The 17,947-nt window shown below is 49.9% G+C and overlaps 2 long non-coding RNA genes across 3 annotated transcripts; one reads left to right on the top strand and one right to left on the bottom strand.

Moving 5' to 3' along the window:
* Positions 1-254: 254 nt before the first annotated feature.
* Positions 255-9,537, bottom strand: LOC135302596 (uncharacterized). The gene is made up of 2 exons (XR_010364187.1): positions 6,349-9,537; positions 255-4,501 (listed from the first exon to the last, which is right to left on the bottom strand). It is a non-coding gene; the product is annotated as an uncharacterized LOC135302596 (long non-coding RNA).
* Positions 9,538-9,701: 164 nt separating this feature from the next.
* LOC135302595 (uncharacterized) lies at positions 9,702-16,808 on the top strand. Of its 2 annotated transcripts, none has more exons than XR_010364185.1 (3): positions 9,702-10,634; positions 12,233-12,316; positions 16,173-16,808. It is a non-coding gene; the product is annotated as an uncharacterized LOC135302595 (long non-coding RNA). The 2 variants fall into 2 exon arrangements; XR_010364186.1 differs by having other exon boundaries at positions 9,707-9,832.
* Positions 16,809-17,947: the final 1,139 nt, after the last annotated feature.

Raw genomic sequence — 17,947 nt, 5'->3', positions numbered from 1 at the left:
CCTGGAACGTGTGGTCCAAGTGCTGTGTTAGGGGTTGATTGTAATGGGCTCATGGCTGAAGGTTTGCGTCACTGGCACCTCTGTCAGCCAGCACTGACGACGTCTTCTGATTGCTGGATCTGGCAGAGAAAAGTGTATTAAAGAGTTTGGGTTGTGGGGTTTTACTTTATTAAATAAAAGCATTTAAAGATACATAGGTAAGACAAAACAATGAACACTGAGCAGGAACAAATTCAGATACACTTTTTCTTATGGCAAACCTTCCCTGTACTTAGGATTTCTGAAACACTTCACTTTATTTGACCTCTTTACAGGACCTGAGGCCCTTGACCATATTGAGAAGTAGAGAGAGGTAGGCTGGAGGAACAGCTAGTCCTGCTGGGCTAAGTGTTTTGCACACTACTTCTGTTCAAGCTACAGCATCTGGTCCAGTCTTTGGGGATTTAAAGATGCATAGTACAGATTTGGGCAAGGTTTAGCTTTTTCTCTTACATTACACTGAGGCTTCAAAATCAAATATAGCAAGATACTGTATCCTATTTTTTTTTTAATTACAGAAATTTGAGACAAGATAAATGAGATTATTTATGAAAATATGGAATTAATATCCACACGTTTATTTTGCAGAAGTGAAGTGCAGGGTTCAGTAGTCCTCCCAGTCATATGGAAAGACTGTGGCATATCTGGAATTTAAATAAGAGCTGTATCCAATTCAGTTAAAAGCTCAGCTATACATGGGCCCATTGGGATAATGTGTAGATGCTTTTAATCAGTATTTCCCACAGCTGCTGTGTCACAGCCCGTGTTGTGGTTTGCAATTTAATTAGGCCTGCAGCCAGCCCAGAGAGCTTTCTCCCTGTGCAGCCCTGGAGCAGCAGCATGTGCCCGGCCCCCTGGGCTGGAACCTGCTCACTCACAGTGGTCACTGTCCCCAGAGGGCTCAGGTACCCCTGGGTGAGGGCAGAGCCCCTTGAGCCAGTGTCTGTATTTCAGGGAGGGGCTGGTTGGGTGTTTCTTGCTGTGCTATCCAAGACCACATCTTTTCTTAGTAACCTAAAGTGTTAAATATTTAGAGAATTTCAATAGTTGATGGTATTTCTGCCATCTGGGTTGGGGGTGGGGGGTCATACTAATGTAACATTTTGGTTTCTGATTTACACTGCAGATGTTTAGGAATAAATACCATTTTGGAAAGCTGGTACCACTGTGGATTAACATTTAATTTTAAATATGTAGGCTTGTAACTGTCCATACTATCTCATTCCTCTAAGTTTTCATAGAAAAGTCCTGGAGCTTTCTAGTAAAAACAGGTTCATGTTATTACAGTCACTGGTGCTGCCAGTTAAACCCCTGATTTGACATTCTGATGAAGTGGAGTTTTGAAAATTTCACCTTTGACTGGAGTTTTTCCCCTCCAGTAGCAGTGAATTATTCCACTGATTTCACCACTGACAATTATTCTGTCACTTCAGAGAATAAACTGTTATCCAGCAGGAAGGGACATGAGCTTTAAATAAAGCTCAACCTAGAGAAATTAATAATTTGTTAGAAGTTCAACTTTTTCATACCCAAGACCAATCAGAGTCCTGAATTGCAACAGCAGTAAATGCTTAAAGAAAACCAAGAACAATGCTGATATTGGAAATGCTGTCTCTGTGTGTGCTCCTTACTTCTGGCAAACTGAAGAGCAAGAAAAGGTTTACTTTTTAAAATTCTAAAAATTTTTGCCTTTAAGAAAAAGGCAAACCAGTAAACTTGGATAACTTGATGGTTTCACGTTCCTGTTTCTGCCAGTCTCTTTGAAGTGCACTACCAGATACTGCCTACAAGCAAAGGGGCTGGATAAAATGAGCAAAACCATGGAGGAGCAGTCTCTTGACCACTCAGTGCTTCTGAAGTTGAAACAGTTTGGTATTCAAAACAAAGGAATTTGAAAGACCCTTAACTGTTCTCTTTTAGCCTTCTAAGAATGCTTTAACCTTTGGTACAAACAGCAGGCTGTTGTTCCAGCACTAACAGAAAACAGAAGGGTGTCAATACCAACACTATGAACCCTGCCAGTATCTCTGCATGGAAGCCACATTCAGGGCATTGATTGTCAGCTGTTGGGAGCTCACTTTCACCTAGGAGTGGCATGAACACCTTGTAGTGGTGGTGACTTAGCAGGTAAGGTGTTTATGGCAGGGGGAGAAAAAACTTTTGCTTGGTTTTTGCTTACGTGTGTTGAGCACTTGGAACAGCGTCAGACTCGGATGTAAAATCCATAAGACGTGGCCATGGTTATGGTTGCTGTGGGAACCACAGCATGGAGTTTCAAGGCATAGCTATGTTGCAGTTTTCATTCCATTTATACCCTTATGTTATCATTTAACATCCTTTTAAAAAAATCAGGGCATAAAACTAAAATATTTGTATAGTTCATGTTTCCTTGTAGTTGCTGATCACATTGAATGTATTAGGTGAATAAAATCAGATAACAAAATAGCTCACCACGAAAATAATTCTGTTAAAACATATGGGGATGCAAAATCAGAAAGTGAAATTCTACTGGCATTTCAATCACATGGTTTTCAATCATTTGCCTGTCTCAAGGTAAAATCCTGTTTGCTTGGAGGTGCCTCTTACCAAGACCTCAGCGCGAGCACCGCAAACAGCAAAATCTCTGAGCATGGAATAATTTCCTCTGCTGGCTCACACAGTCAAAAGGCATGAAATGAAGTGTTTCCACACGTGTTTCCACATGGATGGGAAAAACACACTGGTAGGAGCTTGGAGGCATTGTCACAATGGTCCTGTGTCTGTGGTGCCCAAAGGAGCAGGGGCTGGTGGGGGGGTGCCTGCTGAAATGTCAGGGATGGATGCATCGATGGATGGATGGATGGATGGATGGATGGATGGATGGATGGATGGATGGATGGATGGATGGATGGATGGTCGGTCCCTTCTGCACGGCAAGACAAGCTGCAGAGGGACGGTGCAGTGTCTGCGGCGGCCACAGGATGTCTCCCAAACGCAGAAACAGCTCTGGTTGGGGTTCTCCGGAAATTTTTTTAGAAAAGAACTCCATGGATCTCTCCCTCCCTGCGATTTCGCATCGGTTATCGGTGTTACCATCTGCTCGGACAACTTTCACTTAATTGCAGAGGAAAACTGACCACAAGATATTGATGGAAACTCTATTTTTCGACTTGAAATACACCCTAGTGCTACGTTTATTTTTCCATTAAGTTATATTGCTTTCTGAGCTGAAGTGTAGTTCCAATGGGCTTTACCTTTCCCATGGAAAACCTATAGGGCTACAAAGCCCTTTTTCATTTCTTTGTTAAGCCTTGCTCAGTCTCCTTTCCTAGGAAATGACCATGTCAGGCAGCATGCTCTTCTGCTGAGAAGGGCAAAAGTCATACTGAATATTTAAATTCATTTACAGCTCATTTTACGAGTGAGAACCTTTGGTTTCCTCTTCGGAAATTTAATTACTGAAGTTATTTTGCTGTTCATCCTTTAGTAATCAGCCTAATCAAGGCTGTAAATTGCAGCCAGCCTTTTCTAAAATAATCTGGGATCGCTTGCCATTTATATTCCACAGTATTAGTAACTCTAAAGCTTTATGCCTGGCATTTTCCATGCCTGCAGTCTATTTTGTTCTTCAAACAAATCATGTCACATGTGCTTCAAGTAGGCAAGAAGTGAAACTTCCATATTTGCTCAGAAGCTTTTTTCAAATTGCATATTTTGCTCCAGCTTTCGCTTGTATTGTAATCCAAGTTTTGCTGTTGTGGGATTAATAGTGACTGGTACTAATATTTATCACCGGGGTGTTTGGATTTGGCAAGTGGGAATGGAGAAGCTGTTTACTTCAGGCTCCTTGGTGCTTGTTCTGTGAAGGAGTCCTGTGTCTCATCCCCTCCTTCCTGCAGTCCCAGAGCCACGGGCTGCAGCTGAGCCCTTTTCTGAGCCTCCCAAGGCAATTCCTGGAGTGTTGGTTGTGGTGAGAGGCGTGCACAGAGTTCACCCCACTGTGTGTGGCTGCAGTGGGAGCAGCAAAAGCAGAGTTCCGCTGTTGGGAAGTCCTGTTCCTCATCACTGATCTGGGAGCAGCCACCAGAGTAACTTTGTTAGGTCAAATATATTTTAGTAGTTTTATCTAACTGACCCCTTGATGAACCTCTTTATCCTTGGCTTTCAAAACTTGTTGCTTACTCCTTATCTCCAGAGACAAGCCTTGGCTGAACCCTTCTGAGCTAAGTCTTGCTTCAAGGGACAGTCCCTTTTTAAGGTCTCCTGTGATGTCAAAGCTCCATGAGTCTCTACAGACCAGATCTGTGAGTGCTTTTCTGGCTGCAGAAAGAGTACAAGTGCTCTGGGGTCCCTGAAGCATTCCGTGCTGGTCTGTGGTGTAGAGCATGGCAAGAGCAACAGGATCTCCTCAGTGTTCACTTGCTGAAGTGAATCCAGACCTCCAGGATGGCTTAGCTCAATTGAAGTCAAGGCTGTAATGAATCTAGAATTTAGACCAGTCCCTAGGTTAGGGGGAAAGAGAGTCATCAGGATGGTTTCAGTTCCTGGCTGTTTTCCAGGCCTCTCATTAGGGAATCAACCACCTCAGAATGCTCTTTATTGGTGTATTCTCTAATGCATGGGGGCAGAGATGGACAAGGAGCACATCACCAGAACAAGGCTGGGCCTTAAGCTCAGCTTCTCCACCATGACTCCTCATTCCATGGAAATTCCCACCAGGACTCCTCATTCCATGGAAATTCCCACCTCAGCTCCTCATTCCCTCAAAACTGGGAGAGCTCAGTGAGGGGCTGGGAGGCTCTGGGTGCTCTTGGACAGGGCAGGGCTGTCCTGCTGTTGGGGCTGTCAGGGAGCAGCCTGCTGTAGCTGCAAGGCTGCCACAAGCAGGAGGAAAAGCTTGTTGCTGTGGGAAACCACATCCATTTTTCTTCCTGGTTGCCCTTTAGCTCCACTCAGGCATGGAAATGAATACTGCTTGGTGAAAAGGGAGACGTGGTGGGAGCTTACCAGTGGCAGAAGAGGAGCTCAGTGAGCACCACTTCAAAGGGCCCCTTGCTTGTGTGGATTTGAGTCTGGAGCTCAGTGCACTGTTTCCCATATTGTCTCACAGTCTGTTGGAACAAACAGCCCTTGGAGTGAAGCTGCAGCCCACAGGAGCTGCGTGGAGGGGCTCATTCCTGCTCTGAGCTCTGCTCAGGGCACAAGCAGGGAGGTTTCTCTCTGCCCCTTCTGCCTTGCTCACTTGCAGGTGCCACAGCTCCAGGGGGCACAGACTGAGCGTACACGAGCCCAAGCTCTCACACACAGTGTGTGGCTGCATGAGGCTTGTTTCTCTGGGAAACCAGCCCAAAAACTGTGACAGTTCACAGCAGGGACCAGAGCTGCTGGCCAAGAGGCATCTCGTCTTTAAAGGTCACTTTTTAGGTCAGAGCTGCACTCGGGGTGAATCCTGATGGAACGGGAGAATTCTGCTGGGTGCAAAGGAGAGCTGAGCTCTGGTTTGTGCACCAAATAACTTGGGTAGTTTGAAATATCAAAGATGCTTCTCCAATTTTCTGTCTACCGCTGACATTATGAGCTGGGTCTGCCAGGGTGGGCGTTGCATGATGAGAAATAGTCAGGAAAAAAAATGGTCTTATGTCTGGCTAATTCTGCTGAAGAAATGGGGAATTGTGGAACCACCTTTGCAAAGCAGTAGAAGTAAAGGCAGTGACAAAAGCATTCATCAAGGATAAAAATAAAGCAGAGGGATGAGAGCCAAGGTTTATAGGGACAGACACATGCTGTTTATTTAACCAGCATCCAGCACTTCTCATTAACTTACTATTACCTCTACCTTACCCTCCCCTTCTCTCCTCCAAGAACATGTAAGAATAAAGAATGTTTCATCCTTGCTTTTTTTTTTTTTTTGTCACTCAGATGATGCCTTTTCCCAGTTTTCTGTCTTGGGAGCAGTAGCATTCCACATTTCATTGCAAAGCTGTTTCATTGATCTAGCAGCAGAGTTCAGGGAAGGCAGGGGATGAAAACAAGTCCTAAATTGGGACTGAACCAAAGATAGACATGCTGCTAAAGGAAAAACCAAAAGCCTGGAAGTAAAGCTCTGGATCAGCACGGTGCTGCATTGAAATTTGTGGCTATGCTGATTGCACCTGTTACACTGGCTATGCTGGAGGATTTTCTGGATGCCTCACAGCCAGGCTGGAGGTGTGGAAGTGCAATGCAGAAGAGGAGGCACCCCCAGTCCTGCTGGTGACAAACCAAGGCTGGCACCACTTTCAAGCTGAGAACTGAGCCTCAGTCTCTCCTCAAAGGGGGCTGAACACCCACCTGGCTGCAGAGCACCCTCCAGCCTGGCTTCTGGTGCAAGAGGCATAAAAAAAGGTTGTCCATGGAAAAGGTTGCCATCTCCAGTTGTGAATGCCCTGTCTCTGCAACAGTTCAAGGCCAGCTTGGACAAGGCTTTGAGCAGCCTGGTCTAATGGGGGATGTCTCTGCCCATGGCAGGGGAGGTGGAACCAGGTGGTCTTTAAGGTCCAACCCAAACCATTCTGTGACTCTATGAGCAGCTTATTTAGCTCATAGACCAAATTTGTGCAGCTTGGGAGGACCCAATGAGCTGCTTGTGCTCGTTTAGAAATCAGTGTACGTGCAAAGAGTCTGCAGCCACCAGCAAACCTGGGCTCCCAGACCAGTTCTTCAGCCCACAGCTGCTGGTGCTTGTGCGGTGCTGTACAACTTGCTGTTGAGCCTGAGGGGCACAGAGCCTCCTTTCCTCATGATTCTGGGGCAGACAGCAAAGGAAATGAGGTGTTAAACCCAGTAGGAGCTAGAACACAGCCCTGCTCAGCCTTGATGCCACCGGAGACAAAAAGGGCTGCCAGCAATCCCACTCACCAGCTGCCGTGTGGAAAATCCTAGAGTGTGCTGAGATTTAGGGAAAGGTACTAAAATCTGTCTTTGTGGGTGATAGGGGTCCCTAAATAGGCCATGTCCTGAGCAGAAATGGAGGCAAATCTAGAGGAGGAAAGGCTGGGGTGATCTCATCTTGGCTTCTATTTTCAAGCAGGTGGAATAGATCTATGGATTTGAAAAGGGAGTAGCAGCAGCTCCTTCCCTTGGCACGCTTCTCCCAGGCATTGCTGGAGGACTGGGTCAGTTTTTGGGACAGTCACTTGTTCCTCCTCCCAGTGCCTGTGACAGGGACCCACTACCAGTGTGTGGTCACAGTGGTCACCCCCTGCAGCGAGGGTCCAGCCTGGCAGCCCTGGGAGCACCACAAGAAACAAGAGCCCCACTGGCACATCCCTCTCTTGGTGTGGTTTTCCACAGAAGAGAGCCCTGGTCTGCTGCTGTGTGACCTTGTGTCCCAGAGCTCTGGCTGGCAGGGGTAGTAGCTGCCCCAGACAGGGGTGGGCTGGAGGGTGAAGGACGAAATTTGATGATAGCAAAAAGCCTCTTCCTGTTTCAGGTTTCATTTCTCTGTTCTGGTCTGAATATACATTGGGTTGGGGCCAGGACACTTCTGAGCCCTGGTTTCTTGTCTGTTTGCTAAACCAACTTCTTCTTTGGCTGGCTGGATGCTTTTCTGCTGCCCTTCCACATGGCCAAGACTGGTGCCTGTGTGAAAGAGGAAGGGAAGGTCCTCTCTCACACAGAGGGAGTGGTGCAGCTTGTACAAGTGTCTGTCACAAGGCAGGAAGAGTAGGAGTCAGACTTTCCCAGGGCTCAAGTTAGATCTTTGTCTGGCCGCCGTGTAGGACAACAAAAGCACTCTGTTGGTAGATGTAAGTGGAGTAGTTTGAGAAGGTCCCAAATTTTCTTCTCAGCAAAGTGAGATGATACATTTTCACAGTGCTGTGAGAACCTTCCTGAAATTTTCTCTCCTGGAGAAGGGATTCACAGTATGCAAGAAGGACCTTCAGGTTTATTTTATAGTCATAAGACTCAGCAAAGAACTAGGAGGAAGCACAATACCACAGCCCTGTGGTTACTGCTGTCCTTCCTGGAGAACATAAATATTCAGCCCAATGGTCAACCAGTGATGTCTCTGGAGAGCCAGAAAGTCCCTGGGATCTTCACTGTACAGAGCTGGTGTCTGTTTGGAGCTGCTGAAAAGGACTGTGCATCTCTTTGCCAGCCCTGGCGATGGCTGAAGCGTGGCCACCTGCATCAGCTGGACCTGGGGTATCCTGTGCATGTCCCAGGGAAGGAGCTGGGGATCCGTGCTGATGTCTCCATGGATGGGTAACTGTGACTGCCTCACTTCCACTGCTGAAGGAAGCAGCAAGCTGTTTTGTGAACCTCTTAGCCTGCAGTGATCCATAAAAATCTCAAGCACAGGCACCTGCTCAGCCTGTCTTGTGCTTGAATTCAAGAGAAGCTTTCCCCTTTGGCAAAGAAGTGAAGCCACCTCTGTTTTGGTGCTAGCCAGGAACATCACTTCTTCCCCTCCTGCCCCATCCCAAGCTGTCCCTGAGCGGGCTGCCAGAACTCTGTGCCTCCTGCCATGGGTCTCTTGGGCAGCTCCTCCCTACCTGTGACATGCTGCAGACATTGTCCCCGGAGAATACAAAGGAAGGAGCATGTGTCATCAGGAAGGACAGGTCTTTCAGACATCTTTTGAAGCCTCACAGCCCTGGGAGTGGGCAGGGCTGAAGTGATTTGTTCCTGGAGCCAGAAGTCTGAAGGAAAAACAGTTAAGGAAATAATAACAACAGTGACAATCAGAATACGTGGGATCGTGCTCAACACAAAGACAATGTGTTGGCTGAAGCAGGCATCTGTTTCTGTGGAAAAAGTCATCTGCTCCTGTGGTGAGCCTGCACCCCTCCCTGGCTTTGGGGAGCTGGGAGGAGGAAGAGACAGGAGGGATGGAGCTGGCTCAGTGCACACAGACCTGGCTGTGCCTGAACTAAAGGTAAAGTCTGATGCCTTGGTGTGTGAGTAGGAAAAGGCAAGGGAGCTTTGCCCCTTTCACTGCTCCTGGACAACATCAGCTATGGCTTTTGTGAACCTCTGAGCCAAACCCCACCTCAGTGAGGTGAAAATATCTGCAGAAACCCTAATGCTTTGCAGGACACATCATGTCAGGTTTGGTCCCACTCAGCTTGGTGGACTCTGTGGTGACAGTAGGGACCGTTTGTGGTTTTAAACAGGTCAGTCACAAATTGCAGTAACTCATGGTGGCCTCAGGTGTGTGGCCTGCAGGTGAATGTCTGGAAACAGAGCTTCAAGGGCAAGTGGAACAGTCCACAACCTGCTGCTGTGAGGTCAGCCTGGGCTGAAAGCAGCGAAATTGGATGTCACGAAACCCTGGTCAGTGAAGGACTGTGCCCTTCCTGCTGGCACTGTTTGATCACAGCCCATGGAGGAGGCAGCCTTCACCTGCCCAGCCCAGCCTGAGCCCAGCCCAGCCTGAGCCCAGCCCAGCCTAAGCTCAGCCCAAACCCAGCCGGGTGCTGGGGTTCCTGGTGCATCTGCGTGCTGTGACCCCTCAGTGTACACTGTGTCTGGTGGGTGCTCACCCGACCTGTCACCCCCATGGTGGAGCTTGTCCTGCTGGACCTGAGGGTGCCATGTCCCCCTCTCCTGACATGTGGCCTTGTCACCTGCGGAGGGATGTCCGGGCTGACAGAGCATCCCTCAGAGCTGCAGGTCTCACAACCCCACAGCAGTGTGGGTCCGTCCCAGGGCAGGGCAGGGGGAGCTGCCCCACACAGGCAGTGGGGTGGGGGCTCAGCACCCCAAACCAGACCTGACATCCTAATGACACTTGCCAAGGATTTTTCCTGGGCTGCAGCTTCCAGCCTGCGTGAGCATCAGCCGGCTGGAGATTAAACAATATCCTTTAATAGCAAGAGGCAGCCCGGTTTGCAGCAGCGCGCTCCGCAGCGAGGCCCGCTCGCAGGCCGCGCCAGGGCCGCGGCGGCTGGGATGCCCTGATTTGGAAGTCTCTTGCTCGACCCAGCCGCTCGAAATGCGGCTGTTTCCTACGCAGAGGCCAAGGGAGGCTTTTATTTAGAGGATGCTTGGCCTGCTCAGTGTAGAGGGGAAGTGGAAAGGCACCCGCTCTGCTCCTGGGCTCCGCCGGCTGTGACTTTGACCGGGAGCAGACCCAGGGGCCGTCCCCGCCCTGCCAGCGCCTCCCGGCCGGCGGGGCTGCTGCTGCCATTTATGGGGCTCCCCCGCCGAAGAGATTAGATAATGCTCTCCCTCATGGGCCCCGGCACTGCCCTGCTCCTCCCCGGGAAGGGGCTGCTCTGCGTACCCAGGAGCTGCCTTTAAAAATAACCAAGCGGGAGGGCAGCGTTCCCGTTTCCATGAGAACACGGGGAGCGCAGCCTGCCACGGCAGCCCAGATCTGGCCTTGGCTTTCTGACCCCGCAAGGTTTCTCCCCAGCTTTCCCCTGCTTTTACTCCCTTTCCTTCTTGGGGCTCCTTTGGGTGCGCCCTTGCTGTGGCCCCTGCTCTCTGCAACCTCCCCAAGCCCTGTGAGCCCACCTGGGGCAGCAAAGCCCCGTCCTGCCACCAGCAGCACCCCAAGGGACGCAGCACAGAGGGTCCCACGCCCAAAATGGGCACAGCTCGGAGGATGAAGCCCACTGCACAAAATGGTGAGGCTGGGGGCTGCAGACAAGGGATCAGCCACATCTCTAGGAGGGCATTATTGCTGCAGCAGCTGGGCTGGCACAGGGATCTGTCCTGAGCTGGCTGCAGGACCGGACCCCTTCGACGCTCTCCTCATGCTGGTGGCAGGTGACCCGTGGGAGGGACCAAGGTGCCAGCTGCGAGTGGACCACAAGGCTTTTCACCTTTGACAGCATGCTTTTTGCATTTTCCATTCCCAAGAGAAATTCTGCAGGAATTTTCTATTTCTGCAGGAAAGGCAGCAGGGAGAGGAAAGGTTGATCTCTCACGAGACCTTTGTACTTTATTTTTACTTTTGTTGTTGTTTTTATTTTAATCTTGAGGAAGGAACAGACTAAAAGGGGCATAAATAAAATCCAGCTAGCTGGGACAAAAATACTTGGTTGAAATCTTTGCCCAGCACCATGGGTGAGTTTGTACGTGAGAGAGACACAGCTAAAGGAGGGTTCTGTATCTCAAACCAGGATTTTTTTATCTTTATTTATTTTTTATGTTCCATCTGGAGAAGCAAGAGAGTGACCAGGTTAACCTTCACCTCTGAGCAGCACAGCAGAGGATCATGTCCAAGAGCCACCTTTGTCACCCTGTCCCCAGCCTCAGCAAAGCAGCTTCTCCCTGCTGTGGGATGGGGCTAAGATACTCTCCAAGGGCTGGTTAAAAGCCTGAATGATGCTTTGCTAAATGCAACATTACAGAAGCACAGAGTACTGTTAGCACTAAGCCTGGCATAAGCTGAAGGAGCAATCTTGTTTTCTTTTCCAAGATAGAATTTGGGATTTCCTTCACCTGGGTCAGCTCCTGGGGGTTGTGTAAGGAGGCTTTTTTGGAAAGGAGAGAAAATGCTGTCAAGCTTTCCTCTGCATCTAAAACATGTTTTAGCCTCATGCTTCATGCAGAGTATAGTGCCATTGCTTAAAACAAACATATAAATCTCTAATTTCCTTGTGTTACTGTCCAAAGACCCCAGTCTTAGGGTGGTTTGTCAATAGTCTCCTACCACAGGTTGCCCTTTCTGAGAGGTTCATTTCCAAGTCCCAAAATGTTTCCCACAACAGTTCATTTGGCAACTGCAGCCCCTTGGCCATGGCCACTGTGCCCTGGGTGCCAGTGTGAGCCTGGACTGGCCACCTCTGCCAGCACTCCAGGGCTTTCTCAGTGGGGTGGCAGGACAGGACAGGACATGTTGAGAAATAACAAGGAGAGAATTATGCCAGATTCAAAGATTAGTGGCTGGCTTATTAGGTTTTCCCCAAAGCTCAGTATTAAGCAATTCTAAATGACCCACACAGAAGTCAGAAGGGAGGATTAGTAAAGTTTAATGGTGGAGGTTTGAGTTTGGAAGTGTCATGGGACTAAAAGTGCTGGCAAACAACAAAATGTTTCCCCCCTTGCTGGTAGATGTTTCTTAGTATCTTAAAAATAATTTTACCTCACTTGTTAGTTTTCTGAGTCTTTTTAACAAGTGTTCCCCTGCCCATTCAGCCTCAAATAGCTCTTGGGTTTATAAATGTATTTCATTGTTTCCTTGTATCTTTTTGATGCACTTATTCCAAATCCCTTTTAGGTAATCTAATCTCTGGTTGTGGTGGTCCCTGCTTAGGGCTGGCTTTAACTGGAAGTGAATAAATGGAGCTGAGAGGCAAATCAGGTGAGCACTTAAATAACTCCTATAGAAGATGATGGCTCTCCAGGGAAGTTGTACTTGGTGGAGGTTTCACTCTTGAACTAAGTAGTACAAAAATAATCTCCATGTGGCTATGGCAGTGGAAATTATCTTAAAAGAGAAGAAGGTAGTACAGATACCCCAGGAAAGTCCAGGCTGATGGAGAACATACACCAACCACAAAAATATGTCATTTCTGGTTTTGACACTGATTTATATAAAAGTATTTGGAAAAGATACACTGGCCATCTGCCTCTTCAGCTGACCCACTGCTTTCATAAATACTGTTACAGGGACAATCTTCTGGGGTGCCACGCCCAAGCAGCAGGGCCACCTGAGCCCAAGGCATTTCCAGGGAGCAGGAGGGGGCTGCAGGGAGGAGTGCTCTGCCCCTGGAAACATCCTGGTACCCCCAGGAGGGGAGAGGGACACTGTCTCTTTCTGACAGTGGGTAGCAGCTGAGGGCTGCATCCCAAAACATGCAGTCCAGATGCTTGTGTGAGGACACAAGTGACCACTAGCACAAAATGCTGCCAAGCATCTGTGACTGCCAGCAGGGAGAGAGGCTGGATGCTCCACAGGTGCAGCCAGACTGATGATTCCCAATGGGACTGGGGCCTGGTTCTGTCCAAAATTTAGGTCACTGCCAAGAAGTGATGCACATGAGCCAGGGCACAGCCCTGTGCTGCCACAGGGATCCTTCCCCATTGACACACTCAGGATCCAGCCCCCTGTGCCAGGGGTGTTGCCCTGCTGCAAGGGGCTGCTGCCTGCAATCTGAGGCAGACAGCTCCCCCCATGTCAAGCTGCAAGGTCTCTGTCCTGCTGACAAGTCTCTGCAAAGCACAGGATTAAAAAAAAAAAAGGCCAAACCACCAAGTAACAGAAAACACACAACCTGGGGCACTGGGCTGGCCAGTCCCTGCTTGCTGGCTCAGCCTGGTGCCCAGGTGAGCCCTGCCCCACTTCACAGCACCCCAGGGAATGAGCTGGAGCAAGCACAGCAGTAAATGGGCAGTGGGCACCAGGTGGATGCTGCTCAGGTGCAAGGTGTGATCCCCAGCAGCTGCTGCATTAGGTGCCTCTCACACAGCCCTGCCCAGGGCTGGCTGGAGCAGCCCTGCTGATCATCATCCACCTGGCTCTCTTCCACTTAATGCAGCCAGGAGGTGGCTTGCAGTGGGAAGCAGTCTGTACAGTCACCACTGGCCAGGGACTCTGGCCAGGACGTCTGGGGCTATGGAGAGGTGCATCCATCCCCAGCACTTACCTCCTGCTGCTGGGATAGGGCTTTAAAAAGAGTTGGGAGGTGGGAAGCATGGACACTGTGGGATGCTGTGAGCACTACTGTGGGGTGGGGCTCAGCCTCTGGAGAGCCCCAGGCAGATTTGGGAGGTGCCCAAGCACCTGCTGGGCACAAGAACTGAGCACTGGGGCAGCTGGGCACACTGCAGGCCCTGCACATGTGGCCATGCATGCCTGACCTTGCATTCCCTCCTCAGTTCTCCTTGGCCTCCAGGACAGCTGTAAGAAATCCTCAAGCCTCTCCTGAAGCTCTCAGCAGTAGGAAAGAGCTGAGCTGTTTGATTTCTCTTGGCCCTTCCTGTCCCTTAAGCAAGTGCAAAGTTTGGGGGCCCCACTAGCCATCCCTTGGCAGGATCAGAGAGCACCCTGTGCCTCCATCCAGATGGAAGAGGGGAAGGGGCACTGACAGGGGCAAAGGGGGGACATGCCAGAGTCAGAGGGAAGGAGGTAGGTACCTGTTCCAACCACGAGCAAAGAGCATCCTCAAGATGCTCAATGCCATTTTCCCTTAAAATAATGACTTATTTGAAAAAAAAAAAAAAAAGAAACAAAAAAAGCCAGCCATGACTCTCCCATGGAGAGGAGCTGAAACTCTGGGGCCATCCATCGCAATCCCCTTGTCATGCATATTCCCACAAGTATTTCTGGAGCCATCTCGCCCCAGACAAGTTCCAGCTTGGAGGCTGTTACAGCAACAATCCAAGACTATTCTCAATGTCCTCTGCTGAGCACAGTCCACTCTCTCATGGAGTAGAGGGGTCCCTCCTGTGTCCATTCCCCCTGGAGACCTCTCCTGTCCTGCCCACTGGGCACATGCAGTCACTGGCTCCAACAGGGGCTCTGGATGGGCAGTGCCAGCACGGGATGGCAGTGCCAGCTCCCAGTAATGGCAGACACCCTGCTCCCGGCAGCCTGGGAATGCTGGCAGCCCCAGCAGGGATTAGTGATGATTCAGGGGATTTCACCACAGCCTGCAGGCAGACCGGCCAGTTTCTGTGGGCAAACCGCAAGGCCTCCCTGAAACACCAGGCTCCCTGCCCGAAATGGCTTCACCAGCTGTGCCCCAAAGTCACCTCGTTTGCATCTCACTGCCTCCAGCCTGTCCCTGGCAGCTGGGACAGCGCAGCAGAAGTCACCTCTGTGCCAAAGACAGTGCCCAGCCTCCATCAGCTCCCACGGGCAGAGCTGGCACCAGAGCGGAGCCCTCCGGCTTCGCTGCAGTTTGGATGTGCAGCACATTTGAGCTGCAAACAGACACTATTCACACCCCTGCAAACAGACACTATTCACACCCCTGCAAACAGACACTATTCACACCCCTGCAAACCTGCCCTTGGTGAATGTGCTCACTGCTCTGCTGGACCAGGCATGGGCTTCCAGGTGAGTTAATGCAGTAATTTTCCAGTCTCACTCTTTCCCGTGTAATCCAGGAAAGCTTTGCTGTGCTTGAGTGCTACCATCAAACACCATCACAATAAGGCACTGCAAATACATAAGCTGACACTTCCAAGGTCTTCCAGGTTATTCTCAGTTTCACTCCCTGGTCATCAATAATGGATGTGGAAAAAACAACCAGACTGCAGCTGTCAGCCAAACCTCACACCCACCTCCACAAAACACAGGGAAAGGCTGAGGTCCTTGCAAAGATCTGGAGCTTGCATGTATATGGTAAATTAAACTTTTAGTTTTATTCTGAAATTGCATTGAAGAAAGCTCAGGGTTGCCCATTCTTGTGTATTTTTAGCTGAACTTTTCACATTCATTAAAAACTTCAACGTTAACATTTTTCTACCCATTTTCCTGGGTGTTGAGCATGAGGCATTCTGCCCTTTTAAAAGTTTAATTCATATATATATATGTATGTGCATATATATATAAAATGGTATCTCAGAGCCTTACTCACTGGCTGAAGGAGAAAAACAAAAATCTTTGGTAGGTTTGGATGCATCTGAGTTTATTTTTACCCTGTCTGATACTGCAGAATTTCCCTGCTAATTGTCAATCCCAAGCTGAGCTCACGCTGCCAATTTGATCACTAGACTCACACTGTGGGTGTAGCAAGTACTGCTTCTCACCTGGCACACTCAGCCTGGCTCTGTGCAGCATTTGGACAAAAAACCCCACCCAGATGGTGTTTCAAAAGGTGGGGGAAGCCCAGTGGGTCAGTACGGACACCTTGGGCAGCCCTTGCCTCTGGCCAGTGAGGTGCTCGGGCACTGGGAGGCCCGGGCAAGTGGCCCATATGGGCCTTGAACAGCAGCTACTCTGGGGCTCGTGTGATTTCTGTGTAAGAAAATAAATCTAACATGTTATAGCCAGGGGAAGAGGGTCAAGCAATGCAAGAGGCCCAGTTGTGATTAGTTTCTTATCTTGTGCTGAGGGGTGTTCTTCATTGCTGGGCTGGGCTCCCCACCACTGCAGACAAATAAAGCCCAACAAAGCCCCATGATGGTGGGGAAGTGCCCTGCCCCAGTCAGGGAGAGCTGGAGAAAATGTCACCCAGGCTATTTCCAGCTTTGTAACTATGTTTTTTTAGGAGGAGGAAAGGCAGACTAGCCAGAGGAATGTGGAGCAGCCAAAGGAGCCTGCTGGCCTGCTGCTTCCCCAGGGGAAAAGCAAAGCAAACAGGAGATGAAAAGCCAGTGATGCCATCTCCATCCTCAGAAGAGTGCCTTGCCTACCACACTACCACATTTTGTGTGTGTGGGTGGGTGGGTGGAGAAAAGAACAAAGATCACTCAAAGTCTTCTGCTCAAGTTATTCCATGTTGCGTAAAAATATGGTAATGATCATCTGAGGACAGGCTGGAGCCTAATCCCTCCCAGGTGAGTGCTGCAGACATTAGGCAATAGCACCTTCCTTTTCCTTCTTGGCCTAACAATGGATGCTGAGCAAAATGGAAAGCTGGAAGAAAGCATTGCCCTGCCCTAGGCTGTGGTTGGAGCTGAGCAAGAATCCTCTGCGGAGAGCCGGACTGGAGCAGGAGCCTCCTGTGCCCCAGGCAGAGCACTCACCAGGCATCCAGCAGGTAAAACCACCTGGCTCCATCCCTTATTTTGGTGAGACAGGAGGCACACGGCTTGGCCACTTTGTCCTGGGAAGCAGGGGCCTCCCTGGAGCAGCTGGAGCTGCTCGGGAAGCAGCCATCCTGTCCCGTGGCCTGGCTGGAGGCACAGGGCGGCGTGCGGGGAGCTCGACCACTTCTCTGAGGGCTGGGAGCCTCCCCCGCCAGGGCCAGCGCTGTGTGCTGAGTCCACAAGAGGGTGAGACACCATGAATCATTTTCCAGTAGATAGCACAGAAGTGGGATAAGGAGCATTTAAGCTGCCAGTGAGTGTAACATGAGAGGCAAATGGTTTCCCAAACAGATTCATTTCTTGAGCAAGGACCCTGGGGTGCCAGCAGGCAGCGCGCTGCCTGTGCCACACGTGTCCAGAGGCAAGGCTTGGCACCACACCAGCCAGGGCTGGGCAGCTGCTCCCTGAGGGAAGCAGAAACAGGAGGAAAATGTAATGACAAACAGAAATTTCTCTTTAGAACATTATAAAGTGGTGTATGTCTCGCAGCCCTCAAGGGACAATGAGCCAGCCTGGAGGAGCAGGGGCAGTGAAACAGGACAACACAAGGGGCTGCCTTGCAGCAGCAGGATGGCAGCAACCATCCCTACTCCTGAGTCCATAGGGGAGAAAAGCTCAGCTGAAATGTCACAGGAAAGCCCAAAGATGGCCCAAAGGGCTCCTGGCCCCTCTCCTCCCCCAGCCCATACCGCCAGCACTGCTGGGACCAACAGAGCAGTCCCTGCTCCAGGTCTGGTGAGGACACTGCCATCACTGTGGGGCGTGGTGAGAGCAGGAGCCACACGGCTCCTTTCCAAAAGCTACAGGACACAGGTGGTTAATGCAGCTTGCCTGGATAAAGCACAGCACTGGCTGATAACCTTCCTGTCCTCTCCTGCCCCATGGCAGCCTGCCAGCACCTGACACCATTTTGAGTGCCCAGAGCACAAGCAAGTGGCTGCTCCATACAATCCATGATGGGCACCCAGGGCACAAAGGTGAGTAATGCCAGAGACCAATCCAAACCTTTTAAGGTGAGGGGGCAGGAGCTTTAATCTCTCTTGATGAGAGGTTTTTAGAAAGTCCCACCTGCAGCTGGTCACAGTGTCTACCTTTTGCCAGGACACATTCTTTCTCAGAAATATTTGCAATTGCTTTGTGTAGAAGCTGAAACAAAAGCACAGTCGCATGGCAGCAACACGAGGGAACACAGCAAAGGTAGTGCGTGGGAAAGAAAACCAATTAAAAAGAAGTA

This window comes from Passer domesticus, chromosome 6, assembly GCF_036417665.1.
Source record: "Passer domesticus isolate bPasDom1 chromosome 6, bPasDom1.hap1, whole genome shotgun sequence".
NCBI classification, from domain to species: Eukaryota; Metazoa; Chordata; class Aves; order Passeriformes; family Passeridae; genus Passer; species Passer domesticus.
The sequence above is the reverse complement of the archived record's forward strand: the minus strand, read 5'-3'. Positions and strand labels throughout refer to the sequence as shown.